The sequence below is a fragment of the Phyllobates terribilis genome, unplaced genomic scaffold (genome assembly GCF_046119375.1).
Source record: "Phyllobates terribilis strain yellow unplaced genomic scaffold, ASM4611937v1 Scaffold_650__1_contigs__length_881393, whole genome shotgun sequence".
In the NCBI taxonomy this organism is placed as follows: Eukaryota; Metazoa; Chordata; class Amphibia; order Anura; family Dendrobatidae; genus Phyllobates; species Phyllobates terribilis.
In genome coordinates, this window is record NW_027363410.1 from 826859 (window position 1) to 854202 (window position 27344).

General features: G+C 44.0%; 15 non-coding genes across 15 annotated transcripts; all 15 read right to left on the reverse strand.

Annotated features, from left to right (window-relative positions):
• Positions 1 to 848: 848 nt before the first annotated feature.
• Positions 849 to 1039, reverse strand: LOC141235239 (U2 spliceosomal RNA). Its single transcript, XR_012301092.1, has one exon. It is a non-coding gene; the product is annotated as a U2 spliceosomal RNA (small nuclear RNA).
• A 1115-nt stretch (positions 1040 to 2154) lies between these two features.
• On the reverse strand, positions 2155 to 2345 carry LOC141235147 (U2 spliceosomal RNA). The gene has a single exon (XR_012301002.1). It is a non-coding gene; the product is annotated as a U2 spliceosomal RNA (small nuclear RNA).
• A 1115-nt stretch (positions 2346 to 3460) lies between these two features.
• On the reverse strand, positions 3461 to 3651 carry LOC141235175 (U2 spliceosomal RNA). The gene has a single exon (XR_012301030.1). It is a non-coding gene; the product is annotated as a U2 spliceosomal RNA (small nuclear RNA).
• Positions 3652 to 4766: 1115 nt separating this feature from the next.
• LOC141235228 (U2 spliceosomal RNA) lies at positions 4767 to 4957 on the reverse strand. Its single transcript, XR_012301081.1, has one exon. It is a non-coding gene; the product is annotated as a U2 spliceosomal RNA (small nuclear RNA).
• A 1115-nt stretch (positions 4958 to 6072) lies between these two features.
• LOC141235211 (U2 spliceosomal RNA) lies at positions 6073 to 6263 on the reverse strand. The gene has a single exon (XR_012301065.1). It is a non-coding gene; the product is annotated as a U2 spliceosomal RNA (small nuclear RNA).
• Positions 6264 to 7378: 1115 nt separating this feature from the next.
• Positions 7379 to 7570, reverse strand: LOC141235355 (U2 spliceosomal RNA). Its single transcript, XR_012301189.1, has one exon. It is a non-coding gene; the product is annotated as a U2 spliceosomal RNA (small nuclear RNA).
• Positions 7571 to 10523: 2953 nt separating this feature from the next.
• Positions 10524 to 10714, reverse strand: LOC141235249 (U2 spliceosomal RNA). Its single transcript, XR_012301101.1, has one exon. It is a non-coding gene; the product is annotated as a U2 spliceosomal RNA (small nuclear RNA).
• A 1112-nt stretch (positions 10715 to 11826) lies between these two features.
• On the reverse strand, positions 11827 to 12017 carry LOC141235148 (U2 spliceosomal RNA). The gene has a single exon (XR_012301003.1). It is a non-coding gene; the product is annotated as a U2 spliceosomal RNA (small nuclear RNA).
• Positions 12018 to 13132: 1115 nt separating this feature from the next.
• LOC141235149 (U2 spliceosomal RNA) lies at positions 13133 to 13323 on the reverse strand. The gene has a single exon (XR_012301004.1). It is a non-coding gene; the product is annotated as a U2 spliceosomal RNA (small nuclear RNA).
• Positions 13324 to 14438: 1115 nt separating this feature from the next.
• On the reverse strand, positions 14439 to 14630 carry LOC141235334 (U2 spliceosomal RNA). Its single transcript, XR_012301177.1, has one exon. It is a non-coding gene; the product is annotated as a U2 spliceosomal RNA (small nuclear RNA).
• A 6192-nt stretch (positions 14631 to 20822) lies between these two features.
• Positions 20823 to 21013, reverse strand: LOC141235174 (U2 spliceosomal RNA). Its single transcript, XR_012301029.1, has one exon. It is a non-coding gene; the product is annotated as a U2 spliceosomal RNA (small nuclear RNA).
• A 1115-nt stretch (positions 21014 to 22128) lies between these two features.
• On the reverse strand, positions 22129 to 22319 carry LOC141235207 (U2 spliceosomal RNA). The gene has a single exon (XR_012301061.1). It is a non-coding gene; the product is annotated as a U2 spliceosomal RNA (small nuclear RNA).
• A 1115-nt stretch (positions 22320 to 23434) lies between these two features.
• On the reverse strand, positions 23435 to 23625 carry LOC141235150 (U2 spliceosomal RNA). Its single transcript, XR_012301005.1, has one exon. It is a non-coding gene; the product is annotated as a U2 spliceosomal RNA (small nuclear RNA).
• Positions 23626 to 24740: 1115 nt separating this feature from the next.
• On the reverse strand, positions 24741 to 24931 carry LOC141235208 (U2 spliceosomal RNA). The gene has a single exon (XR_012301062.1). It is a non-coding gene; the product is annotated as a U2 spliceosomal RNA (small nuclear RNA).
• A 1115-nt stretch (positions 24932 to 26046) lies between these two features.
• On the reverse strand, positions 26047 to 26237 carry LOC141235151 (U2 spliceosomal RNA). The gene has a single exon (XR_012301006.1). It is a non-coding gene; the product is annotated as a U2 spliceosomal RNA (small nuclear RNA).
• Positions 26238 to 27344: the final 1107 nt, after the last annotated feature.

The window sequence follows — 27344 nt, forward strand, 5'->3', positions numbered from 1 at the left end:
GGGTGGAACGAGCAGCTGTCTACCCTTAGCAGGAGGGCTCCTGATTACATACCTCTCCTGCTGCTGCTGCTGCTGGCTGTCCAGCAGCAGACTGAAGGTGGCTGCTGCTGTGCACAGGTATATAAAGGCTCAGAGCCTATTATGACACGCGCAGCCAGCGTTCCATTGCCACATTCCATCTACTGCAGGCAGGATACCTGGCTGGCTGAATGTCGCTGAGAAGCTCACAGAGACCGCCATAAGCAACAGTTTAACAGAATGCCACAGACTAATCAACCAAACTTTTTGGGTTGGGTTCTCTTTTATAGTCTGCAGGCATTAAATGAAAGAAGTCAGTGTTCCAGCAGAAGGAGACAACGTTTCAGAAAAGGCATTGTAGCAAACCAAAAAAGAAATTTTAAGCGCAGCAGAGTAACCAGCGCACATACCTGTTAGCTCAGGTGAGTTTAAAAGGCTGCTGTTGATAACAAGGGCATTTGCTAAATAGATGGTGTGTGTGCAACAATATACTGAAAGGTCAATTATATTGTGCAGCTTATCTCACCACCTGTAGTTATTTAGGTGAAAGCTCCAAAATGCTTGCCTAATATGTCTGTTTATCCAAAAGGAAGTAAAAAGGGAGAGCTAGAAAGATAGCATTGCATCACATTACATGGCAATGCAATGCACAGTTGCTGAAGTTGAACCAAAATGAGCTTGTAATCTGGCTTCTGCAACTTTGAACATGAAAAATCCAATGAGGAGAAGAAAAGCAAAGCCAAAGAGTCCATCCCAAAATCCGACAAACAAGCAAAATGAACAAAAAACATTGAATTCAATTCTTTCTGATTTTAGAAACTGCATTAAAGAGGGGGTGCACCGGTCCTGGAGATACTGCAATACCAGGTCAATGCGTGGAGTGGACAGAGCAAGCTCTTTTTCCATCTCCCTGTTCTAAGAATCCATTTAATATATGGTCCCCAGATAGGGGACGTATCAGATATTAAACTGATAAGAACAGATACTACACTTGATCTTAGCCAAAAGGCCGAGAAGCGATAACCAGAATTGGTTTCAAACTACGGAGCCACCCAAGGATCCTGAAAAGTCCATTTGTGGAGATGAGCTCCTGGATTCCCGTTAAGAAGACATGTTGTCAACCTCTAGATCCCTTACATGCCTGCACTTTTCGGCTTGCTGCTGCTGCAATCCACGCGTTTTAGATCTGCATAACTCCACCTCTTTAAACACAGCACCTTCACCCCCTGCTGTTCCCACCCGCCTCAACACCGTTGGAAGGGAGGAGAACCAATTAAGGCGGGGGGTGGGGTGGAACGAGCAGCTGTCTACCCTTAGCAGGAGGGCTCCTGATTACATACCTCTCCTGCTGCTGCTGCTGCTGGCTGTCCAGCAGCAGACTGAAGGTGGCTGCTGCTGTGCACAGGTATATAAAGGCTCAGAGCCTATTATGACACGCGCAGCCAGCGTTCCATTGCCACATTCCATCTACTGCAGGCAGGATACCTGGCTGGCTGAATGTCGCTGAGAAGCTCACAGAGACCGCCATAAGCAACAGTTTAACAGAATGCCACAGACTAATCAACCAAACTTTTTGGGTTGGGTTCTCTTTTATAGTCTGCAGGCATTAAATGAAAGAAGTCAGTGTTCCAGCAGAAGGAGACAACGTTTCAGAAAAGGCATTGTAGCAAACCAAAAAAGAAATTTTAAGCGCAGCAGAGTAACCAGCGCACATACCTGTTAGCTCAGGTGAGTTTAAAAGGCTGCTGTTGATAACAAGGGCATTTGCTAAATAGATGGTGTGTGTGCAACAATATACTGAAAGGTCAATTATATTGTGCAGCTTATCTCACCACCTGTAGTTATTTAGGTGAAAGCTCCAAAATGCTTGCCTAATATGTCTGTTTATCCAAAAGGAAGTAAAAAGGGAGAGCTAGAAAGATAGCATTGCATCACATTACATGGCAATGCAATGCACAGTTGCTGAAGTTGAACCAAAATGAGCTTGTAATCTGGCTTCTGCAACTTTGAACATGAAAAATCCAATGAGGAGAAGAAAAGCAAAGCCAAAGAGTCCATCCCAAAATCCGACAAACAAGCAAAATGAACAAAAAACATTGAATTCAATTCTTTCTGATTTTAGAAACTGCATTAAAGAAGGGGTGCACCGGTCCTGGAGATACTGCAATACCAGGTCAATGCGTGGAGTGGACAGAGCAAGCTCTTTTTCCATCTCCCTGTTCTAAAAATCCATTTAATATATGGTCCCCAGATAGGGGACGTATCAGATATTAAACTGATAAGAACAGATACTACACTTGATCTTAGCCAAAAGGCCGAGAAGCGATAACCAGAATTGGTTTCAAACTACGGAGCCACCCAAGGATCCTGAAAAGTCCATTTGTGGAGATGAGCTCCTGGACTCCCGTTAAGAAGACATGTTGTCAACCTCTAGATCCCTTACATGCCTGCACTTTTCGGCTTGCTGCTGCTGCAATCCACGCGTTTTAGATCTGCATAACTCCACCTCTTTAAACACAGCACCTTCACCCCCTGCTGTTCCCACCCGCCTCAACACCTTTGGAAGGGAGGAGAACCAATTAAGGCGGGGGGTGGGGTGGAACGAGCAGCTGTCTACCCTTAGCAGGAGGGCTCCTGATTACATACCTCTCCTGCTGCTGCTGCTGCTGGCTGTCCAGCAGCAGACTGAAGGTGGCTGCTGCTGTGCACAGGTATATAAAGGCTCAGAGCCTATTATGACACGCGCAGCCAGCGTTCCATTGCCACATTCCATCTACTGCAGGCAGGATACCTGGCTGGCTGAATGTCGCTGAGAAGCTCACAGAGACCGCCATAAGCAACAGTTTAACAGAATGCCACAGACTAATCAACCAAACTTTTTGGGTTGGGTTCTCTTTTATAGTCTGCAGGCATTAAATGAAAGAAGTCAGTGTTCCAGCAGAAGGAGACAACGTTTCAGAAAAGGCATTGTAGCAAACCAAAAAAGAAATTTTAAGCGCAGCAGAGTAACCAGCGCACATACCTGTTAGCTCAGGTGAGTTTAAAAGGCTGCTGTTGATAACAAGGGCATTTGCTAAATAGATGGTGTGTGTGCAACAATATACTGAAAGGTCAATTATATTGTGCAGCTTATCTCACCACCTGTAGTTATTTAGGTGAAAGCTCCAAAATGCTTGCCTAATATGTCTGTTTATCCAAAAGGAAGTAAAAAGGGAGAGCTAGAAAGATAGCATTGCATCACATTACATGGCAATGCAATGCACAGTTGCTGAAGTTGAACCAAAATGAGCTTGTAATCTGGCTTCTGCAACTTTGAACATGAAAAATCCAATGAGGAGAAGAAAAGCAAAGCCAAAGAGTCCATCCCAAAATCCGACAAACAAGCAAAATGAACAAAAAACATTGAATTCAATTCTTTCTGATTTTAGAAACTGCATTAAAGAAGGGGTGCACCGGTCCTGGAGATACTGCAATACCAGGTCAATGCGTGGAGTGGACAGAGCAAGCTCTTTTTCCATCTCCCTGTTCTAAAAATCCAATTAATATATGGTCCCCAGATAGGGGACGTATCAGATATTAAACTGATAAGAACAGATACTACACTTGATCTTAGCCAAAAGGCCGAGAAGCGATAACCAGAATTGGTTTCAAACTACGGAGCCACCCAAGGATCCTGAAAAGTCCATTTGTGGAGATGAGCTCCTGGACTCCCGTTAAGAAGACATGTTGTCAACCTCTAGATCCCTTACATGCCTGCACTTTTCGGCTTGCTGCTGCTGCAATCCACGCGTTTTAGATCTGCATAACTCCACCTCTTTAAACACAGCACCTTCACCCCCTGCTGTTCCCACCCGCCTCAACACCGTTGGAAGGGAGGAGAACCAATTAAGGCGGGGGGTGGGGTGGAACGAGCAGCTGTCTACCCTTAGCAGGAGGGCTCCTGATTACATACCTCTCCTGCTGCTGCTGCTGCTGGCTGTCCAGCAGCAGACTGAAGGTGGCTGCTGCTGTGCACAGGTATATAAAGGCTCAGAGCCTATTATGACACGCGCAGCCAGCGTTCCATTGCCACATTCCATCTACTGCAGGCAGGATACCTGGCTGGCTGAATGTCGCTGAGAAGCTCACAGAGACCGCCATAAGCAACAGTTTAACAGAATGCCACAGACTAATCAACCAAACTTTTTGGGTTGGGTTCTCTTTTATAGTCTGCAGGCATTAAATGAAAGAAGTCAGTGTTCCAGCAGAAGGAGACAACGCTTCAGAAAAGGCATTGTAGCAAACCAAAAAAGAAATTTTAAGCGCAGCAGAGTAACCAGCGCACATACCTGTTAGCTCAGGTGAGTTTAAAAGGCTGCTGTTGATAACAAGGGCATTTGCTAAATAGATGGTGTGTGTGCAACAATATACTGAAAGGTCAATTATATTGTGCAGCTTATCTCACCACCTGTAGTTATTTAGGTGAAAGCTCCAAAATGCTTGCCTAATATGTCTGTTTATCCAAAAGGAAGTAAAAAGGGAGAGCTAGAAAGATAGCATTGCATCACATTACATGGCAATGCAATGCACAGTTGCTGAAGTTGAACCAAAATGAGCTTGTAATCTGGCTTCTGCAACTTTCAACATGAAAAATCCAATGAGGAGAAGAAAAGCAAAGCCAAAGAGTCCATCCCAAAATCCGACAAACAAGCAAAATGAACAAAAAACATTGAATTCAATTCTTTCTGATTTTAGAAACTGCATTAAAGAAGGGGTGCACCGGTCCTGGAGATACTGCAATACCAGGTCAATGCGTGGAGTGGACAGAGCAAGCTCTTTTTCCATCTCCCTGTTCTAAGAATCCATTTAATATATGGTCCCCAGATAGGGGACGTATCAGATATTAAACTGATAAGAACAGATACTACACTTGATCTTAGCCAAAAGGCCGAGAAGCGATAACCAGAATTGGTTTCAAACTACGGAGCCACCCAAGGATCCTGAAAAGTCCATTTGTGGAGATGAGCTCCTGGATTCCCGTTAAGAAGACATGTTGTCAACCTCTAGATCCCTTACATGCCTGCACTTTTCGGCTTGCTGCTGCTGCAATCCACGCGTTTTAGATCTGCATAACTCCACCTCTTTAAACACAGCACCTTCACCCCCTGCTGTTCCCACCCGCCTCAACACCGTTGGAAGGGAGGAGAACCAATTAAGGCGGGGGGTGGGGTGGAACGAGCAGCTGTCTACCCTTAGCAGGAGGGCTCCTGATTACATACCTCTCCTGCTGCTGCTGCTGCTGGCTGTCCAGCAGCAGACTGAAGGTGGCTGCTGCTGTGCACAGGTATATAAAGGCTCAGAGCCTATTATGACACGCGCAGCCAGCGTTCCATTGCCACATTCCATCTACTGCAGGCAGGATACCTGGCTGGCTGAATGTCGCTGAGAAGCTCACAGAGACCGCCATAAGCAACAGTTTAACAGAATGCCACAGACTAATCAACCAAACTTTTTGGGTTGGGTTCTCTTTTATAGTCTGCAGGCATTAAATGAAAGAAGTCAGTGTTCCAGCAGAAGGAGACAATGTTTCAGAAAAGGCATTGTAGCAAACCAAAAAAGAAATTTTAAGCGCAGCAGAGTAACCAGCGCACATACCTGTTAGCTCAGGTGAGTTTAAAAGGCTGCTGTTGATAACAAGGGCATTTGCTAAATAGATGGTGTGTGTGCAACAATATACTGAAAGGTCAATTATATTGTGCAGCTTATCTCACCACCTGTAGTTATTTAGGTGAAAGCTCCAAAATGCTTGCCTAATATGTCTGTTTATCCAAAAGGAAGTAAAAAGGGAGAGCTAGAAAGATAGCATTGCATCACATTACATGGCAATGCAATGCACAGTTGCTGAAGTTGAACCAAAATGAGCTTGTAATCTGGCTTCTGCAACTTTGAACATGAAAAATCCAATGAGGAGAAGAAAAGCAAAGCCAAAGAGTCCATCCCAAAATCCGACAAACAAGCAAAATGAACAAAAAACATTGAATTCAATTCTTTCTGATTTTAGAAACTGCATTAAAGAAGGGGTGCACCGGTCCTGGAGATACTGCAATACCAGGTCAATGCGTGGAGTGGACAGAGCAAGCTCTTTTTCCATCTCCCTGTTCTAAAAATCCATTTAATATATGGTCCCCAGATAAGGGACGTATCAGATATTAAACTGATAAGAACAGATACTACACTTGATCTTAGCCAAAAGGCCGAGAAGCGATAACCAGAATTGGTTTCAAACTACGGAGCCACCCAAGGATCCTGAAAAGTCCATTTGTGGAGATGAGCTCCTGGACTCCCGTTAAGAAGACATGTTGTCAACCTCTAGATCCCTTACATGCCTGCACTTTTCGGCTTGCTGCTGCTGCAATCCACGCGTTTTAGATCTGCATAACTCCACCTCTTTAAACACAGCACCTTCACCCCCTGCTGTTCCCACCCGCCTCAACACCGTTGGAAGGGAGGAGAACCAATTAAGGCGGGGGGTGGGGTGGAACGAGCAGCTGTCTACCCTTAGCAGGAGGGCTCCTGATTACATACCTCTCCTGCTGCTGCTGCTGCTGGCTGTCCAGCAGCAGACTGAAGGTGGCTGCTGCTGTGCACAGGTATATAAAGGCTCAGAGCCTATTATGACACGCGCAGCCAGCGTTCCATTGCCACATTCCATCTACTGCAGGCAGGATACCTGGCTGGCTGAATGTCGCTGAGAAGCTCACAGAGACCGCCATAAGCAACAGTTTAACAGAATGCCACAGACTAATCAACCAAACTTTTTGGGTTGGGTTCTCTTTTATAGTCTGCAGGCATTAAATGAAAGAAGTCAGTGTTCCAGCAGAAGGAGACAACGTTTCAGAAAAGGCATTGTAGCAAACCAAAAAAGAAATTTTAAGCGCAGCAGAGTAACCAGCGCACATACCTGTTAGCTCAGGTGAGTTTAAAAGGCTGCTGTTGATAACAAGGGCATTTGCTAAATAGATGGTGTGTGTGCAACAATATACTGAAAGGTCAATTATATTGTGCAGCTTATCTCACCACCTGTAGTTATTTAGGTGAAAGCTCCAAAATGCTTGCCTAATATGTCTGTTTATCCAAAAGGAAGTAAAAAGGGAGAGCTAGAAAGATAGCATTGCATCACATTACATGGCAATGCAATGCACAGTTGCTGAAGTTGAACCAAAATGAGCTTGTAATCTGGCTTCTGCAACTTTGAACATGAAAAATCCAATGAGGAGAAGAAAAGCAAAGCCAAAGAGTCCATCCCAAAATCCGACAAACAAGCAAAATGAACAAAAAACATTGAATTCAATTCTTTCTGATTTTAGAAACTGCATTAAAGAAGGGGTGCACCGGTCCTGGAGATACTGCAATACCAGGTCAATGCGTGGAGTGGACAGAGCAAGCTCTTTTTCCATCTCCCTGTTCTAAAAATCCATTTAATATATGGTCCCCAGATAGGGGACGTATCAGATATTAAACTGATAAGAACAGATTTTTTTTTTTTTTTTTTTTTTTTTTTTTCCACTCAGATTACAAGTCCCATATTTACCATTTCATGCTTTGCAATGATTTCCAAATGGTATTAGGTTGTTATCCATCATTGTGGGTCATATATCCATTTTTCCAATCTTATTTTATATATATACGTTTATATTATCACAATACAGTTATTCCATATTCTTTACATCACAACATTACAATCTTTACCATTACGATTTAAGGCAACATTCCTCTCTTCAGGCCATATGCTGCCAAGGCATTCAAAAGCCTTCCATCCAGAAACCGACCATCCCAAGCTTCTTCTACCTCTTTAGCCAACGACTGAGGTATTCTGTAAGTTGAAAAAAAACGATGCATATCGCTATAAATGTTATTCCACACTTTGCGCCTTAGACTAGCCTGACTCCCCCCTTCACAACTCTTTAGCATTTTCAACACTTCTTGTCTCTCCTCCATCTCCCTCATATTTTTTTCTGAAACATCCTTTGCTTTACTAGAGTCCTTCCCAGATGACAAAACTCCTTCAATTTCTTCTCTGGCTTCACATGCGACATCCTCTCTTTCTTCTTCACTAGTTTCTTCACCCTCCTCCTCCTCTTCCATATTACTTACAGCACCTTCCTTTTCATCCTGACTGGAGGACTCACTTTCCTCCTGATCTTCTGACTCCCTATCCACCTCCACTTCTTCTTCCAAGCTAGTATTTTCAATCTCAACGTCTGTGATATCACTCTCAGTATCTTCTTCCATATGATCACCTTCTTTTCTTATATCTCTTATTTGTTCCTCCTTCTTTTGAGATATGTTCTCTTCCGTTTCATCATGGGGGGCAGCTTCAGACTCTTCTTCTTTTCCATCTTCCTTGTCAACTGACTTCTCCTCCCTTTTATTGACAGGACAGCAATCATATAAATGACCACTGCCACCACATAGATTACATTTCTTACTTTTTTCACAATTCTCTGCCTTATGTCCCACTTCTTCACACTTGGCACACCACTGTAATGTACAGGAATCCTTTTCATGGCCATACTGTTTACAACGCCTACAAAACTTCGGCATACCTGTAAAGAACATATCTCCATTAACTGTCCCGATTTTGAATCTACTTGGTGGGAGTACCACAACACCATCCGAACTTTCCTTGAACTTGACCAGGAACCTCCACCTCGTGGTCCAAAAACCATATCGGTTAAACATTTTGCCAGCAGAACTCACTTTCTCACAGTACCGGGATAAAAAGGTCATGATCTCTTCTTCCAATATGAAAGGACTATACATCCTTATTACTATTAGCCTTTCCTTCCTAGGAAAATGCGACACAAAAAAAACACCTTCAAGTATCGAATCTTCCTTTACTAGATCCATTCTCTTCCAAAAGTCAGAAAAGATATCTTCTGAACAAAAAATAACATCATATATCCCTCTCTTCGGGAACTCCAACATAGACAAAACTTGTTCCATTTGAACTTCCAATAGTCCAAACAAAATCTTCTCTACCAAAAAAAACAAGCCAGACTTCTTCTTCTCTGGATCCAAAAAAATAAACCGCACTGCATTCTTCAATCTTGCAAAAACTGGGACCTCTTCACAGGTCAGCATATTTGGGCTTCTCCCGTCCATATCTTCACACCAAAGGTGGCAAAAATCCTCCTCGCCTACTTAAAAAAAGCAGGCAGGCTGATCGCCCCTCGTTGCCCCGGGACTAATCCGGCTCCCCAAAAGCAGCAAGGGGGTGAAGCCGCACTGCTACATGCAGCGATCCCCCGAGGCCAAGGAGCCGGGTACCCAAGGCACCTCTCAGCCAAGACCAAGGCAGCAACCGGTAGATCACTGCACTTGATCTTAGCCAAAAGGCCGAGAAGCGATAACCAGAATTGGTTTCAAACTACGGAGCCACCCAAGGATCCTGAAAAGTCCATTTGTGGAGATGAGCTCCTGGACTCCCGTTAAGAAGACATGTTGTCAACCTCTAGATACCTTACATGCCTGCACTTTTCGGCTTGCTGCTGCTGCAATCCACGCGTTTTAGATCTGCATAACTCCACCTCTTTAAACACAGCACCTTCACCCCCTGCTGTTCCCACCCGCCTCAACACCGTTGGAAGGGAGGAGAACCAATTAAGGCGGGGGGTGGGGTGGAACAAGCAGCTGTCTACCCTTAGCAGGAGGGCTCCTGATTACATACCTCTCCTGCTGCTGCTGCTGCTGGCTGTCCAGCAGCAGACTGAAGGTGGCTGCTGCTGTGCACAGGTATATAAAGGCTCAGAGCCTATTATGACATGCGCAGCCAGCGTTCCATTGCCACATTCCATCTACTGCAGGCAGGATACCTGGCTGGCTGAATGTCGCTGAGAAGCTCACAGAGACCGCCATAAGCAACAGTTTAACAGAATGCCACAGAATAATCAACCAAACTTTTTGGGTTGGGTTCTCTTTTATAGTCTGCAGGCATTAAATGAAAGAAGTCAGTGTTCCAGCAGAAGGAGACAACGTTTCAGAAAAGGCATTGTAGCAAACCAAAAAAGAAATTTTAAGCGCAGCAGAGTAACCAGCGCACATACCTGTTAGCTCAGGTGAGTTTAAAAGGCTGCTGTTGATAACAAGGGCATTTGCTAAATAGATGGTGTGTGTGCAACAATATACTGAAAGGTCAATTATATTGTGCAGCTTATTTCACCACCTGTAGTTATTTAGGTGAAAGCTCCAAAATGCTTGCCTAATATGTCTGTTTATCCAAAAGGAAGTAAAAAGGGAGAGCTAGAAAGATAGCATTGCATCACATTACATGGCAATGCAATGCACAGTTGCTGAAGTTGAACCAAAATGAGCTTGTAATCTGGCTTCTGCAACTTTGAACATGAAAAATCCAATGAGGAGAAGAAAAGCAAAGCCAAAGAGTCCATCCCAAAATCCGACAAACAAGCAAAATGAACAAAAAACATTGAATTCAATTCTTTCTGATTTTAGAAACTGCATTAAAGAAGGGGTGAACCGGGCCTGGAGATACTGCAATACCAGGTCAATGCGTGGAGTGGACAGAGCAAGCTCTTTTTCCATCTCCCTGTTCTAAAAATCCATTTAATATATGGTCCCCAGATAGGGGACGTATCAGATATTAAACTGATAAGAACAGATACTACACTTGATCTTAGCCAAAAGGCCGAGAAGCGATAACCAGAATTGGTTTCAAACTACGGAGCCACCCAAGGATCCTGAAAAGTCCATTTGTGGAGATGAGCTCCTGGACTCCCGTTAAGAAGACATGTTGTCAACCTCTAGATCCCTTACATGCCTGCACTTTTCGGCTTGCTGCTGCTGCAATCCACGCGTTTTAGATCTGCATAACTCCACCTCTTTAAACACAGCACCTTCACCCCCTGCTGTTCCCACCCGCCTCAACACCGTTGGAAGGGAGGAGAACCAATTAAGGCGGGGGGTGGGGTGGAACGAGCAGCTGTCTACCCTTAGCAGGAGGGCTCCTGATTACATACCTCTCCTGCTGCTGCTGCTGGCTGTCCAGCAGCAGACTGAAGGTGGCTGCTGCTGTGCACAGGTATATAAAGGCTCAGAGCCTATTATGACACGCGCAGCCAGCGTTCCATTGCCACATTCCATCTACTGCAGGCAGGATACCTGGCTGGCTGAATGTCGCTGAGAAGCTCACAGAGACCGCCATAAGCAACAGTTTAACAGAATGCCACAGACTAATCAACCAAACTTTTTGGGTTGGGTTCTCTTTTATAGTCTGCAGGCATTAAATGAAAGAAGTCAGTGTTCCAGCAGAAGGAGACAACGTTTCAGAAAAGGCATTGTAGCAAACCAAAAAAGAAATTTTAAGCGCAGCAGAGTAACCAGCGCACATACCTGTTAGCTCAGGTGAGTTTAAAAGGCTGCTGTTGATAACAAGGGCATTTGCTAAATAGATGGTGTGTGTGCAACAATATACTGAAAGGTCAATTATATTGTGCAGCTTATCTCACCACCTGTAGTTATTTAGGTGAAAGCTCCAAAATGCTTGCCTAATATGTCTGTTTATCCAAAAGGAAGTAAAAAGGGAGAGCTAGAAAGATAGCATTGCATCACATTACATGGCAATGCAATGCACAGTTGCTGAAGTTGAACCAAAATGAGCTTGTAATCTGGCTTCTGCAACTTTGAACATGAAAAATCCAATGAGGAGAAGAAAAGCAAAGCCAAAGAGTCCATCCCAAAATCCGACAAACAAGCAAAATGAACAAAAAACATTGAATTCAATTCTTTCTGATTTTAGAAACTGCATTAAAGAAGGGGTGCACCGGTCCTGGAGATACTGCAATACCAGGTCAATGCGTGGAGTGGACAGAGCAAGCTCTTTTTCCATCTCCCTGTTCTAAAAATCCATTTAATATATGGTCCCCAGATAGGGGACGTATCAGATATTAAACTGATAAGAACAGATACTACACTTGATCTTAGCCAAAAGGCCGAGAAGCGATAACCAGAATTGGTTTCAAACTACGGAGCCACCCAAGGATCCTGAAAAGTCCATTTGTGGAGATGAGCTCCTGGACTCCCGTTAAGAAGACATGTTGTCAACCTCTAGATCCCTTACATGCCTGCACTTTTCGGCTTGCTGCTGCTGCAATCCACGCGTTTTAGATCTGCATAACTCCACCTCTTTAAACACAGCACCTTCACCCCCTGCTGTTCCCACCCGCCTCAACACCGTTGGAAGGGAGGAGAACCAATTAAGGCGGGGGGTGGGGTGGAACGAGCAGCTGTCTACCCTTAGCAGGAGGGCTCCTGATTACATACCTCTCCTGCTGCTGCTGCTGCTGGCTGTCCAGCAGCAGACTGAAGGTGGCTGCTGCTGTGCACAGGTATATAAAGGCTCAGAGCCTATTATGACACGCGCAGCCAGCGTTCCATTGCCACATTCCATCTACTGCAGGCAGGATACCTGGCTGGCTGAATGTCGCTGAGAAGCTCACAGAGACCGCCATAAGCAACAGTTTAACAGAATGCCACAGACTAATCAACCAAACTTTTTGGGTTGGGTTCTCTTTTATAGTCTGCAGGCATTAAATGAAAGAAGTCAGTGTTCCAGCAGAAGGAGACAACGTTTCAGAAAAGGCATTGTAGCAAACCAAAAAAGAAATTTTAAGCGCAGCAGAGTAACCAGCGCACATACCTGTTAGCTCAGGTGAGTTTAAAAGGCTGCTGTTGATAACAAGGGCATTTGCTAAATAGATGGTGTGTGTGCAACAATATACTGAAAGGTCAATTATATTGTGCAGCTTATCTCACCACCTGTAGTTATTTAGGTGAAAGCTCCAAAATGCTTGCCTAATATGTCTGTTTATCCAAAAGGAAGTAAAAAGGGAGAGCTAGAAAGATAGCATTGCATCACATTACATGGCAATGCAATGCACAGTTGCTGAAGTTGAACCAAAATGAGCTTGTAATCTGGCTTCTGCAACTTTGAACATGAAAAATCCAATGAGGAGAAGAAAAGCAAAGCCAAAGAGTCCATCCCAAAATCCGACAAACAAGCAAAATGAACAAAAAACATTGAATTCAATTCTTTCTGATTTTAGAAACTGCATTAAAGAAGGGGTGCACCGGTCCTGGAGATACTGCAATACCAGGTCAATGCGTGGAGTGGACAGAGCAAGCTCTTTTTCCATCTCCCTGTTCTAAAAATCCATTTAATATATGGTCCCCAGATAGGGGACGTATCAGATATTAAACTGATAAGAACAGATACTACACTTGATCTTAGCCAAAAGGCCGAGAAGCGATAACCAGAATTGGTTTCAAACTACGGAGCCACCCAAGGATCCTGAAAAGTCCATTTGTGGAGATGAGCTCCTGGACTCCCGTTAAGAAGACATGTTGTCAACCTCTAGATCCCTTACATGCCTGCACTTTTCGGCTTGCTGCTGCTGCAATCCAAGCGTTTTAGATCTGCATAACTCCACCTCTTTAAACACAGCACCTTCACCCCCTGCTGTTCCCACCCGCCTCAACACCGTTGGAAGGGAGGAGAACCAATTAAGGCGGGGGGTGGGGTGGAACGAGCAGCTGTCTACCCTTAGCAGGAGGGCTCCTGATTACATACCTCTCCTGCTGCTGCTGCTGCTGGCTGTCCAGCAGCAGACTGAAGGTGGCTGCTGCTGTGCACAGGTATATAAAGGCTCAGAGCCTATTATGACACGCGCAGCCAGCGTTCCATTGCCACATTCCATCTACTGCAGGCAGGATACCTGGCTGGCTGAATGTCGCTGAGAAGCTCACAGAGACCGCCATAAGCAACAGTTTAACAGAATGCCACAGACTAATCAACCAAACTTTTTGGGTTGGGTTCTCTTTTATAGTCTGCAGGCATTAAATGAAAGAAGTCAGTGTTCCAGCAGAAGGAGACAACGTTTCAGAAAAGGCATTGTAGCAAACCAAAAAAGAAATTTTAAGCGCAGCAGAGTAACCAGCGCACATACCTGTTAGCTCAGGTGAGTTTAAAAGGCTGCTGTTGATAACAAGGGCATTTGCTAAATAGATGGTGTGTGTGCAACAATATACTGAAAGGTCAATTATATTGTGCAGCTTATCTCACCACCTGTAGTTATTTAGGTGAAAGCTCCAAAATGCTTGCCTAATATGTCTGTTTATCCAAAAGGAAGTAAAAAGGGAGAGCTAGAAAGATAGCATTGCATCACATTACATGGCAATGCAATGCACAGTTGCTGAAGTTGAACCAAAATGAGCTTGTAATCTGGCTTCTGCAACTTTGAACATGAAAACTCCAATGAGGAGAAGAAAAGCAAAGCCAAAGAGTCCATCCCAAAATCCGACAAACAAGCAAAATGAACAAAAAACATTGAATTCAATTCTTTCTGATTTTAGAAACTGCATTAAAGAAGGGGTGCACCGGTCCTGGAGATACTGCAATACCAGGTCAATGCGTGGAGTGGACAGAGCAAGCTCTTTTTCCATCTCCCTGTTCTAAAAATCCATTTAATATATGGTCCCCAGATAGGGGACGTATCAGATATTAAACTGATAAGAACAGATTTTTTTTTTTTTTTTTTTTTTTTTTTTCCAAATCAGATAGGCCGGAGCATAAGCTCAATCAAATCGACTTACAAAAGCCTTTCATTGACACTTAGCCTTTCATCACACTTGGTATATAATCAAAAATAAAACCAAACCTTATCATCAGGTACATTATACACTACTAATTAAACTTTACCAAAAACCTCCACTTTTTAAACTTCCAGATCCCTTCAGCATCTATAATACTTCCACGTTCCTGATCCCAGAGGTATATTACATACATACGTGACAGAATCAATCTCAAACATTCATTAACTGACATTTTCTTCCTTTTAAAAACTAACAAATTCCTCGCATCCCACAAACTTTCAATTACACACACCACCAACAACCATAAAATCCTATCCTTAATTCTACTACATGCACCCATCCCAAACATAGCAAGTTTCCAATTTACATACTTTACACCCACCAATTCCTTGCAAAGTCCCCCTATACCCTTCCATACATCATATGCAAAATCACAATCCCATACCATATGTCTAACATGCTCTCTCAAACCACATCCATCCCTCGGGCATACCTCAGATTTAACTAAATCCCTCTTCTTTTGCACATCTCTAACAGGCAAAATGTCATGCAATATCATCCAAGCGATATCTCTCTGTCTGTTAGTCACACCATCTATACTTAATTTTCTCCACATCTCGGTTACTTCCTCCCCTCTCAACCCATTGATATTACATACCACCTCACGCTCACGCACCATCCTAATGACTTTCTTCTTTTGCCTAAAATCACTCATGTTAACGGACAACAAATCATACTTCCTTACAAATTTCTCAACACAACCATACCATACAGGACACTTAAAAGCAACAGGCACTCTAGCATCCCTTTTGACCCACTTTAAGCCATAAAGCATCCATCCAGCCGAATACTTCATCATATAAGCACACTTATTACTTTTCCCTAGAACCACCACCACCATTTTCACGTAACTAATCCCTAAAAAGAAATCAATATTTGGAAAATCCAAACCACCATTTACACATAACTTATAGACATATTCCCGTTTCAATTTCTCCATGCGACTTCCCCAAAGAAAATTAAAGATGAATTTCTCAGTTTTCCTAATTTTCTTAAAAGCAGCAGGATATACATTCGCAACAAACAACAAAATAGGCAAAATAACCGCCTTAATAATCAGAACTTTCCCAGTCAGAGTTAATTCTCTCATTCGCCAAAAATTCAACTTGCGCACCACTCTCACCCCACAATGTTCCCAACTCTCATTTCCTTTCAAATCATCATTAAACTTAATCCCAAGCACCTTTATTGCACCATCCTCACACCTCACACCATCCATCCGTACATTCCTCTCACCAAAACATTTAAAGGAACTCTTAGTCCAATTGACCTTAAAAGCTGAGACACTACAAAACAAACTTAATATCAACCTTGTCCTACTCATCGCAGCCATATTCCCACTCACAATCACTACATCATCCATGTAACCTAGAATTCTCACATCCTTTCCATTACTCCCAGGAATCATCACACCTCTCATAAACTTATCCTTCCTAACCATACACATCAACACTTCAATCACACTAATAAACAAAAAAGGGGACATAGGGCACCCCTGACGCACTCCTGATTTAATTCTCACTTTCTCACTCAACCACCCATTCACCAAAAATTCACTTGAAACATTACAATACAAACTCCTAACACAGTTTACAAAATTCCTGGAATAACCCATCTTAGACAAAACCTTAAACATAAAGCTATGTGACACACGGTCAAAAGCTTTTTCAAAATCAACCGAAAACAACAAACATTTCTGCTTACGACTCATACAATCCCCAATCACATCACGCAACAACACCAAATTTTCAGTCATACTTCTCCCAGGCACTGCACACACTTGATCTTCATCCACCACACCGCCAATCACTTCCCGCATCCGGCTAGCCAACAATTTACTAAACACCTTATAGTCTGCATTCAAAAGGGTGATTGGCCTCCAATTCCCCAAATCCTTTTTATCACCTTTCTTATGAACCAAAACCACCACCCCATCTCTCATAGATTCACTCAACATATTCTCCGTGAACATATACTGGCACACCTCCAATAAGTCATTTCCCATCGTGTCCCATTCCTTAACATATAACTCCACGGGCAGTCCATCCTTCCCAGGTGTTTTATTCTTACTCGCAGACATCACCACTTTTTTAACTTCATCCAACACAATTACATCATCCAATATTTCACGTTCATCCTCACCCAAACAACCTTCTAAACACCCCAAAGCATCAGTCAACATCCTATCATCAACCCATTTTTCCCCATACAACTCCTTATAAAACAACACCACCTCCTGCATCACATCCTTCCCACTCACACACACCCCATCGCCATTCACCACCTCATCCATATCTACTTTCTTCCCAAAAACTTTTTTGAAAAAAAACCTTGTGCATTTCTCATTTTTCTCCAAATGTTCAATCTTAGAACGGTAAATAATTTCTTTCCCTTTACCCTCAATATATTTCTTAATCTCTTCTTTCACTTGACACATCAAAACATCCACATCCACTCCAATCATCCTTAACTTCCTCAGCCACTCCAGTCTAGAGCTTAAATCATTAAATTTTGCTCTATTCATTGCTGCTTTCCTCCTGCCCCTTTTTCTAAAGAAAAAAACAATCTCACTCTTCATCCAGTCCCACCACTCAAGCACATTCCTGTAATCACTTTTTTTATCCCTCCACCTAACATACATTCGCCTAAAATCACACATGATCCTATTATCTTCCAGCAAACGCACATTAAGTTTCCACACGCCACCACCATATACAAAGGAAATCTTACCTTCTAGACGTGCCCTCAAACACACATGGTCAGAGAAGGGAACATCTTCCTGCTGGAAATTCCTACAAATAACATTTTGTGAAGAAAAGAAGATACGGTCTATTCTAGACTCTATGCCTCCCCTGTCGGCCTTATAGGTCGCAGGAGGTGGATTACCTAAAAAAACTTCCGCAGCATCCTGTAAGGAAAAATCCGCCACAAGACTCTTGAGTCTTTTACCTGTAACATCCATCTTATCCCCCTCCGTCACACAATTGAAATCTCCAACAAAAATTATTGGCATTTTGCCAGATAAAAAAAAACATAATTTCTCAAAAATTTCCAGCCTCTCCCCTTTATCTATTGGTGCATACATATTTACCACCCTAACCCTCCACCCCCTACAATTTAACTCACATATTACACACCTCCCCGCCTCCACCACCATGTAACTTTCTATCTTAACACTATAACCCTTCACCAAAACACCTACCCCACAATTTTTATTACATACAGAACCAGACCACACACTTTGACCTAAAGGCCATGCATTTTCACTTAAGGGATCGGAGATCGCACACTCCTGCACACAGTATACGTCCGCATCCAAGTTGCTCAAGTAGTCCAAAATTGCCACTCTTCTCGACTCAGATTTAATCAGCCGAACATTTAGCGACAAGATGCTGAGAGCAACTTGGGCACCCATCTATTAATTTGATGTGGCAGGTCACGACAACATGCCCACCTGTACATCATCCTAACCCTTCTGGGGGTAGGACGCTGGACGTGCAGATATCGTAGTTTGTGCCTTCCCCCAAAAAAGACACATCTTGGGGATCGGATGCAGTAGGGTACACCCGGGCTGGACTCACACTGCAGTCACTTAAAGGGGAAAAGGATGGTTCAGTTTTCTTCTTTTTCTTCACTGAAGCGCCTCCATCTTCATCTGAACTATAATCCCGCCGCTGGGGGTCAAAGTCCCCCTGACATCCCTCCTCCTCAAGGTCAGAAACGACATCGCTCCAGGCCACATGCGGTGTTCTGGTCAGATCAGACTCCTCTTCCCCCTGCAATGTAACCATCATGTCTGGAATTTCAGCCTCCAGATCCTCCACCGGGGCCACTTCCATGCCTATGCGATCATCAGTTATCGTCTCAGACTCACTGACATCTGAAGCCACAGACGCGGCCCTCTGCACCGGTGGCTCAGGTGCCAGCTCCATATTTCCTCTTACATTCACACGAACCAGTTCTGGAAAAGCAACCCGAGCCTCCTCCTCATCCAGGAAAGCCAGAGTAGATATCGGAGCAGTCGGAGTTGGAGCAGTCGGAGTTGGAGCTGTGGGTGCAGGAGATTCATTTCTTCTCCTTCCCCTTCCCGCTGCCCCCGCATATGAACCAGGATGGAATATACAGTCTCTGAAGGCATGCCCCTTCTCTCCGCAGAGGTTACAGACTATTTCATTTTTGCAATTATTGGAAGAATGACCCACCTCATTGCACTTCCTGCAAATAATCTGTCTGATGTCGCATGCTTCCTGAGTATGGCCATACCTCCTACAATGACGACAAAACCTGGGCGCATTGGGGAAGAACAGGTAACCCCGCTCACTCCCAATGGAAAAATTTGATGGAGGATAATGTATACCCCCTGGTTCATCAGGACTTTCCCGGAACTTGACCATGAAACGATATTTACCGGTCCATAGTTCCTCCTCATTCATGACTTTTACTGCCACCTTGGTAATATAGCAGTGCCTATTTAGAAAGGCATAAATCAAAGCCAAGTCCACATGTGGGTTGTACATGAAAACAGTCAGAGGTACCTCTTTGGAGCAATACAAGATGACAAAAGTCAGCCCATCCAAATATTGATTGTCCAGATTCTTTTTCAAACAATCATAGAAATTGTTGCAAACAGCCATAGAAGTAAATACAAGATTATACTTGCTTTTGAATTGCTGGAGGCACAAGATTTCTTCCTTCTTCACTTCAAGGAGTCCAAACAAAATCTCCTTCACCACGAAGCTGAGGGTAAAGATTCCTTCTTTGCCTTCTTCCACATCAATCTGGATTCCAAACTTCACTCGAGCCTCACCGGGCCCAGCGTATCGAATGCGTCCCATTATCGCTAGTCGTGTCTACTGGCCAACTCCTTATAGCAGCAAGTGGCTTAAGCCATAAAATGGCGATGCCACAGGGCCAAGAGTTAACGCACAGACAGCCAAATGACTAGACCCATTACAGATCTGAGCCAAAAGGCCGAGAAGCGATAACCAGAATTGGTTTCAAACTACGGAGCCACCCAAGGATCCTGAAAAGTCCATTTGTGGAGATGAGCTCCTGGACTCCCGTTAAGAAGACATGTTGTCAACCTCTAGATCCCTTACATGCCTGCACTTTTCGGCTTGCTGCTGCTGCAATCCACGCGTTTTAGATCTGCATAACTCCACCTCTTTAAACACAGCACCTTCACCCCCTGCTGTTCCCACCCGCCGCAACACCGTTGGACGGGAGGAGAACCAATTAAGGCGGGGGGTGGGGTGGAACGAGCAGCTGTCTACCCTTAGCAGGAGGGCTCCTGATTACATACCTCTCCTGCTGCTGCTGCTGCTGGCTGTCCAGCAGCAGACTGAAGGTGGCTGCTGCTGTGCACAGGTATATAAAGGCTCAGAGCCTATTATGACACGCGCAGCCAGCGTTCCAGTGCCACATTCCATCTACTGCAGGCAGGATACCTGGCTGGCTGAATGTCGCTGAGAAGCTCACAGAGACCGCCATAAGCAACAGTTTAACAGAATGCCACAGACTAATCAACCAAACTTTTTGGGTTGGGTTCTCTTTTATAGTCTGCAGGCATTAAATGAAAGAAGTCAGTGTTCCAGCAGAAGGAGACAACGTTTCAGAAAAGGCATTGTAGCAAACCAAAAAAGAAATTTTAAGCGCAGCAGAGTAACCAGCGCACATACCTGTTAGCTCAGGTGAGTTTAAAAGGCTGCTGTTGATAACAAGGGCATTTGCTAAATAGATGGTGTGTGTGCAACAATATACTGAAAGGTCAATTATATTGTGCAGCTTATCTCACCACCTGTAGTTATTTAGGTGAAAGCTCCAAAATGCTTGCCTAATATGTCTGTTTATCCAAAAGGAAGTAAAAAGGGAGAGCTAGAAAGATAGCATTGCATCACATTACATGGCAATGCAATGCACAGTTGCTGAAGTTGAACCAAAATGAGCTTGTAATCTGGCTTCTGCAACTTTGAACATGAAAAATCCAATGAGGAGAAGAAAAGCAAAGCCAAAGAGTCCATCCCAAAATCCGACAAACAAGCAAAATGAACAAAAAACATTGAATTCAATTCTTTCTGATTTTAGAAACTGCATTAAAGAAGGGGTGCACCGGTCCTGGAGATACTGCAATACCAGGTCAATGCGTGGAGTGGACAGAGCAAGCTCTTTTTCCATCTCCCTGTTCTAAAAATCCATTTAATATATGGTCCCCAGATAGGGGACGTATCAGATATTAAACTGATAAGAACAGATACTACACTTGATCTTAGCCAAAAGGCCGAGAAGCAATAACCAGAATTGGTTTCAAACTACGGAGCCACCCAAGGATCCTGAAAAGTCCATTTGTGGAGATGAGCTCCTGGACTCCCGTTAAGAAGACATGTTGTCAACCTCTAGATCCCTTACATGCCTGCACTTTTCGGCTTGCTGCTGCTGCAATCCACGCGTTTTAGATCTGCATAACTCCACCTCTTTAAACACAGCACCTTCACCCCCTGCTGTTCCCACCCGCCTCAACACCGTTGGAAGGGAGGAGAACCAATTAAGGCGGGGGGTGGGGTGGAACGAGCAGCTGTCTACCCTTAGCAGGAGGGCTCCTGATTACATACCTCTCCTGCTGCTGCTGCTGCTGGCTGTCCAGCAGCAGACTGAAGGTGGCTGCTGCTGTGCACAGGTATATAAAGGCTCAGAGCCTATTATGACACGCGCAGCCATCGTTCCATTGCCACATTCCATCTACTGCAGGCAGGATACCTGGCTGGCTGAATGTCGCTGAGAAGCTCACAGAGACCGCCATAAGCAACAGTTTAACAGAATGCCACAGACTAATCAACCAAACTTTTTGGGTTGGGTTCTCTTTTATAGTCTGCAGGCATTAAATGAAAGAAGTCAGTGTTCCAGCAGAAGGAGACAACGTTTCAGAAAAGGCATTGTAGCAAACCAAAAAAGAAATTTTAAGCGCAGCAGAGTAACCAGCGCACATACCTGTTAGATCAGGTGAGTTTAAAAGGCTGCTGTTGATAACAAGGGCATTTGCTAAATAGATGGTGTGTGTGCAACAATATACTGAAAGGTCAATTATATTGTGCAGCTTATCTCACCACCTGTAGTTATTTAGGTGAAAGCTCCAAAATGCTTGCCTAATATGTCTGTTTATCCAAAAGGAAGTAAAAAGGGAGAGCTAGAAAGATAGCATTGCATCACATTACATGGCAATGCAATGCACAGTTGCTGAAGTTGAACCAAAATGAGCTTGTAATCTGGCTTCTGCAACTTTGAACATGAAAAATCCAATGAGGAGAAGAAAAGCAAAGCCAAAGAGTCCATACCAAAATCCGACAAACAAGCAAAATGAACAAAAAACTTTGAATTCAATTCTTTCTGATTTTAGAAACTGCATTAAAGAAGGGGTACACCGGTCCTGGAGATACTGCAATACCAGGTCAATGCGTGGAGTGGACAGAGCAAGCTCTTTTTCCATCTCCCTGTTCTAAAAATCCATTTAATATATGGTCCCCAGATAGGGGACGTATCAGATATTAAACTGATAAGAACAGATACTACACTTGATCTTAGCCAAAAGGCCGAGAAGCGATAACCAGAATTGGTTTCAAACTACGGAGCCACCCAAGGATCCTGAAAAGTCCATTTGTGGAGATGAGCTCCTGGACTCCCGTTAAGAAGACATGTTGTCAACCTCTAGATCCCTTACATGCCTGCACTTTTCGGCTTGCTGCTGCTGCAATCCACGCGTTTTAGATCTGCATAACTCCACCTCTTTAAACACAGCACCTTCACCCCCTGCTGTTCCCACCCGCCTCAACACCGTTGGAAGGGAGGAGAACCAATTAAGGCGGGGGGTGGGGTGGAACGAGCAGCTGTCTACCCTTAGCAGGAGGGCTCCTGATTACATACCTCTCCTGCTGCTGCTGCTGCTGGCTGTCCAGCAGCAGACTGAAGGTGGCTGCTGCTGTGCACAGGTATATAAAGGCTCAGAGCCTATTATGACACGCGCAGCCATCGTTCCATTGCCACATTCCATCTACTGCAGGCAGGATACCTGGCTGGCTGAATGTCGCTGAGAAGCTCACAGAGACCGCCATAAGCAACAGTTTAACAGAATGCCACAGACTAATCAACCAAACTTTTTGGGTTGGGTTCTCTTTTATAGTCTGCAGGCATTAAATGAAAGAAGTCAGTGTTCCAGCAGAAGGAGACAACGTTTCAGAAAAGGCATTGTAGCAAACCAAAAAAGAAATTTTAAGCGCAGCAGAGTAACCAGTGCACATACCTGTTAGCTCAGGTGAGTTTAAAAGGCTGCTGTTGATAACAAGGGCATTTGCTAAATAGATGGTGTGTGTGCAACAATATACTGAAAGGTCAATTATATTGTGCAGCTTATCTCACCACCTGTAGTTATTTAGGTGAAAGCTCCAAAATGCTTGCCTAATATGTCTGTTTATCCAAAAGGAAGTAAAAAGGGAGAGCTAGAAAGATAGCATTGCATCACATTACATGGCAATGCAATGCACAGTTGCTGAAGTTGAACCAAAATGAGCTTGTAATCTGGCTTCTGCAACTTTGAACATGAAAAATCCAATGAGGAGAAGAAAAGCAAAGCCAAAGAGTCCATACCAAAATCCGACAAACAAGCAAAATGAACAAAAAACTTTGAATTCAATTCTTTCTGATTTTAGAAACTGCATTAAAGAAGGGGTGCACCGGTCCTGGAGATACTGCAATACCAGGTCAATGCGTGGAGTGGACAGAGCAAGCTCTTTTTCCATCTCCCTGTTCTAAAAATCCATTTAATATATGGTCCCCAGATAGGGGACGTATCAGATATTAAACTGATAAGAACAGATACTACACTTGATCTTAGCCAAAAGGCCGAGAAGCGATAACCAGAATTGGTTTCAAACTACGGAGCCACCCAAGGATCCTGAAAAGTCCATTTGTGGAGATGAGCTCCTGGACTCCCGTTAAGAAGACATGTTGTCAACCTCTAGATCCCTTACATGCCTGCACTTTTCGGCTTGCTGCTGCTGCAATCCACGCGTTTTAGATCTGCATAACTCCACCTCTTTAAACACAGCACCTTCACCCCCTGCTGTTCCCACCCGCCTCAACACCGTTGGAAGGGAGGAGAACCAATTAAGGCGGGGGGTGGGGTGGAACGAGCAGCTGTCTACCCTTAGCAGGAGGGCTCCTGATTACATACCTCTCCTGCTGCTGCTGCTGCTGGCTGTCCAGCAGCAGACTGAAGGTGGCTGCTGCTGTGCACAGGTATATAAAGGCTCAGAGCCTATTATGACACGCGCAGCCATCGTTCCATTGCCACATTCCATCTACTGCAGGCAGGATACCTGGCTGGCTGAATGTCGCTGAGAAGCTCACAGAGACCGCCATAAGCAACAGTTTAACAGAATGCCACAGACTAATCAACCAAACTTTTTGGGTTGGGTTCTCTTTTATAGTCTGCAGGCATTAAATGAAAGAAGTCAGTGTTCCAGCAGAAGGAGACAACGTTTCAGAAAAGGCATTGTAGCAAACCAAAAAAGAAATTTTAAGCGCAGCAGAGTAACCAGCGCACATACCTGTTAGATCAGGTGAGTTTAAAAGGCTGCTGTTGATAACAAGGGCATTTGCTAAATAGATGGTGTGTGTGCAACAATATACTGAAAGGTCAATTATATTGTGCAGCTTATCTCACCACCTGTAGTTATTTAGGTGAAAGCTCCAAAATGCTTGCCTAATATGTCTGTTTATCCAAAAGGAAGTAAAAAGGGAGAGCTAGAAAGATAGCATTGCATCACATTACATGGCAATGCAATGCACAGTTGCTGAAGTTGAACCAAAATGAGCTTGTAATCTGGCTTCTGCAACTTTGAACATGAAAAATCCAATGAGGAGAAGAAAAGCAAAGCCAAAGAGTCCATACCAAAATCCGACAAACAAGCAAAATGAACAAAAAACTTTGAATTCAATTCTTTCTGATTTTAGAAACTGCATTAAAGAAGGGGTACACCGGTCCTGGAGATACTGCAATACCAGGTCAATGCGTGGAGTGGACAGAGCAAGCTCTTTTTCCATCTCCCTGTTCTAAAAATCCATTTAATATATGGTCCCCAGATAGGGGACGTATCAGATATTAAACTGATAAGAACAGATACTACACTTGATCTTAGCCAAAAGGCCGAGAAGCGATAACCAGAATTGGTTTCAAACTACGGAGCCACCCAAGGATCCTGAAAAGTCCATTTGTGGAGATGAGCTCCTGGACTCCCGTTAAGAAGACATGTTGTCAACCTCTAGATCCCTTACATGCCTGCACTTTTCGGCTTGCTGCTGCTGCAATCCACGCGTTTTAGATCTGCATAACTCCACCTCTTTAAACACAGCACCTTCACCCCCTGCTGTTCCCACCCGCCTCAACACCGTTGGAAGGGAGGAGAACCAATTAAGGCGGGGGGTGGGGTGGAACGAGCAGCTGTCTACCCTTAGCAGGAGGGCTCCTGATTACATACCTCTCCTGCTGCTGCTGCTGCTGGCTGTCCAGCAGCAGACTGAAGGTGGCTGCTGCTGTGCACAGGTATATAAAGGCTCAGAGCCTATTATGACACGCGCAGCCATCGTTCCATTGCCACATTCCATCTACTGCAGGCAGGATACCTGGCTGGCTGAATGTCGCTGAGAAGCTCACAGAGACCGCCATAAGCAACAGTTTAACAGAATGCCACAGACTAATCAACCAAACTTTTTGGGTTGGGTTCTCTTTTATAGTCTGCAGGCATTAAATGAAAGAAGTCAGTGTTCCAGCAGAAGGAGACAACGTTTCAGAAAAGGCATTGTAGCAAACCAAAAAAGAAATTTTAAGCGCAGCAGAGTAACCAGTGCACATACCTGTTAGCTCAGGTGAGTTTAAAAGGCTGCTGTTGATAACAAGGGCATTTGCTAAATAGATGGTGTGTGTGCAACAATATACTGAAAGGTCAATTATATTGTGCAGCTTATCTCACCACCTGTAGTTATTTAGGTGAAAGCTCCAAAATGCTTGCCTAATATGTCTGTTTATCCAAAAGGAAGTAAAAAGGGAGAGCTAGAAAGATAGCATTGCATCACATTACATGGCAATGCAATGCACAGTTGCTGAAGTTGAACCAAAATGAGCTTGTAATCTGGCTTCTGCAACTTTGAACATGAAAAATCCAATGAGGAGAAGAAAAGCAAAGCCAAAGAGTCCATACCAAAATCCGACAAACAAGCAAAATGAACAAAAAACTTTGAATTCAATTCTTTCTGATTTTAGAAACTGCATTAAAGAAGGGGTGCACCGGTCCTGGAGATACTGCAATACCAGGTCAATGCGTGGAGTGGACAGAGCAAGCTCTTTTTCCATCTCCCTGTTCTAAAAATCCATTTAATATATGGTCCCCAGATAGGGGACGTATCAGATATTAAACTGATAAGAACAGATACTACACTTGATCTTAGCCAAAAGGCCGAGAAGCGATAACCAGAATTGGTTTCAAACTACGGAGCCACCCAAGGATCCTGAAAAGTCCATTTGTGGAGATGAGCTCCTGGACTCCCGTTAAGAAGACATGTTGTCAACCTCTAGATCCCTTACATGCCTGCACTTTTCGGCTTGCTGCTGCTGCAATCCACGCGTTTTAGATCTGCATAACTCCACCTCTTTAAACACAGCACCTTCACCCCCTGCTGTTCCCACCCGCCTCAACACCGTTGGAAGGGAGGAGAACCAATTAAGGCGGGGGGTGGGGTGGAACGAGCAGCTGTCTACCCTTAGCAGGAGGGCTCCTGATTACATACCTCTCCTGCTGCTGCTGCTGCTGGCTGTCCAGCAGCAGACTGAAGGTAGCTGCTGCTGTGCACAGGTATATAAAGGCTCAGAGCCTATTATGACACGCGCAGCCAGCGTTCCATTGCCACATTCCATCTACTGCAGGCAGGATACCTGGCTGGCTGAATGTCGCTGAGAAGCTCACAGAGACCGCCATAAGCAACAGTTTAACAGAATGCCACAGACTAATCAACCAAACTTTTTGGGTTGGGTTCTCTTTTATAGTCTGCAGGCATTAAATGAAAGAAGTCAGTGTTCCAGCAGAAGGAGACAACGTTTCAGAAAAGGCATTGTAGCAAACCAAAAAAGAAATTTTAAGCGCAGCAGAGTAACCAGCGCACATACCTGTTAGCTCAGGTGAGTTTAAAAGGCTGCTGTTGATAACAAGGGCATTTGCTAAATAGATGGTGTGTGTGCAACAATATACTGAAAGGTCAATTATATTGTGCAGCTTATCTCACCACCTATAGTTATTTAGGTGAAAGCTCCAAAATGCTTGCCTAATATGTCTGTTTATCCAAAAGGAAGTAAAAAGGGAGAGCTAGAAAGATAGCATTGCATCACATTACATGGCAATGCAATGCACAGTTGCTGAAGTTGAACCAAAATGAGCTTGTAATCTGGCTTCTGCAACTTTGAACATGAAAAATCCAATGAGGAGAAGAAAAGCAAAGCCAAAGAGTCCATCCCAAAATCCGACAAACAAGCAAAATGAACAAAAAACATTGAATTCAATTCTTTCTGATTTTAGAAACTG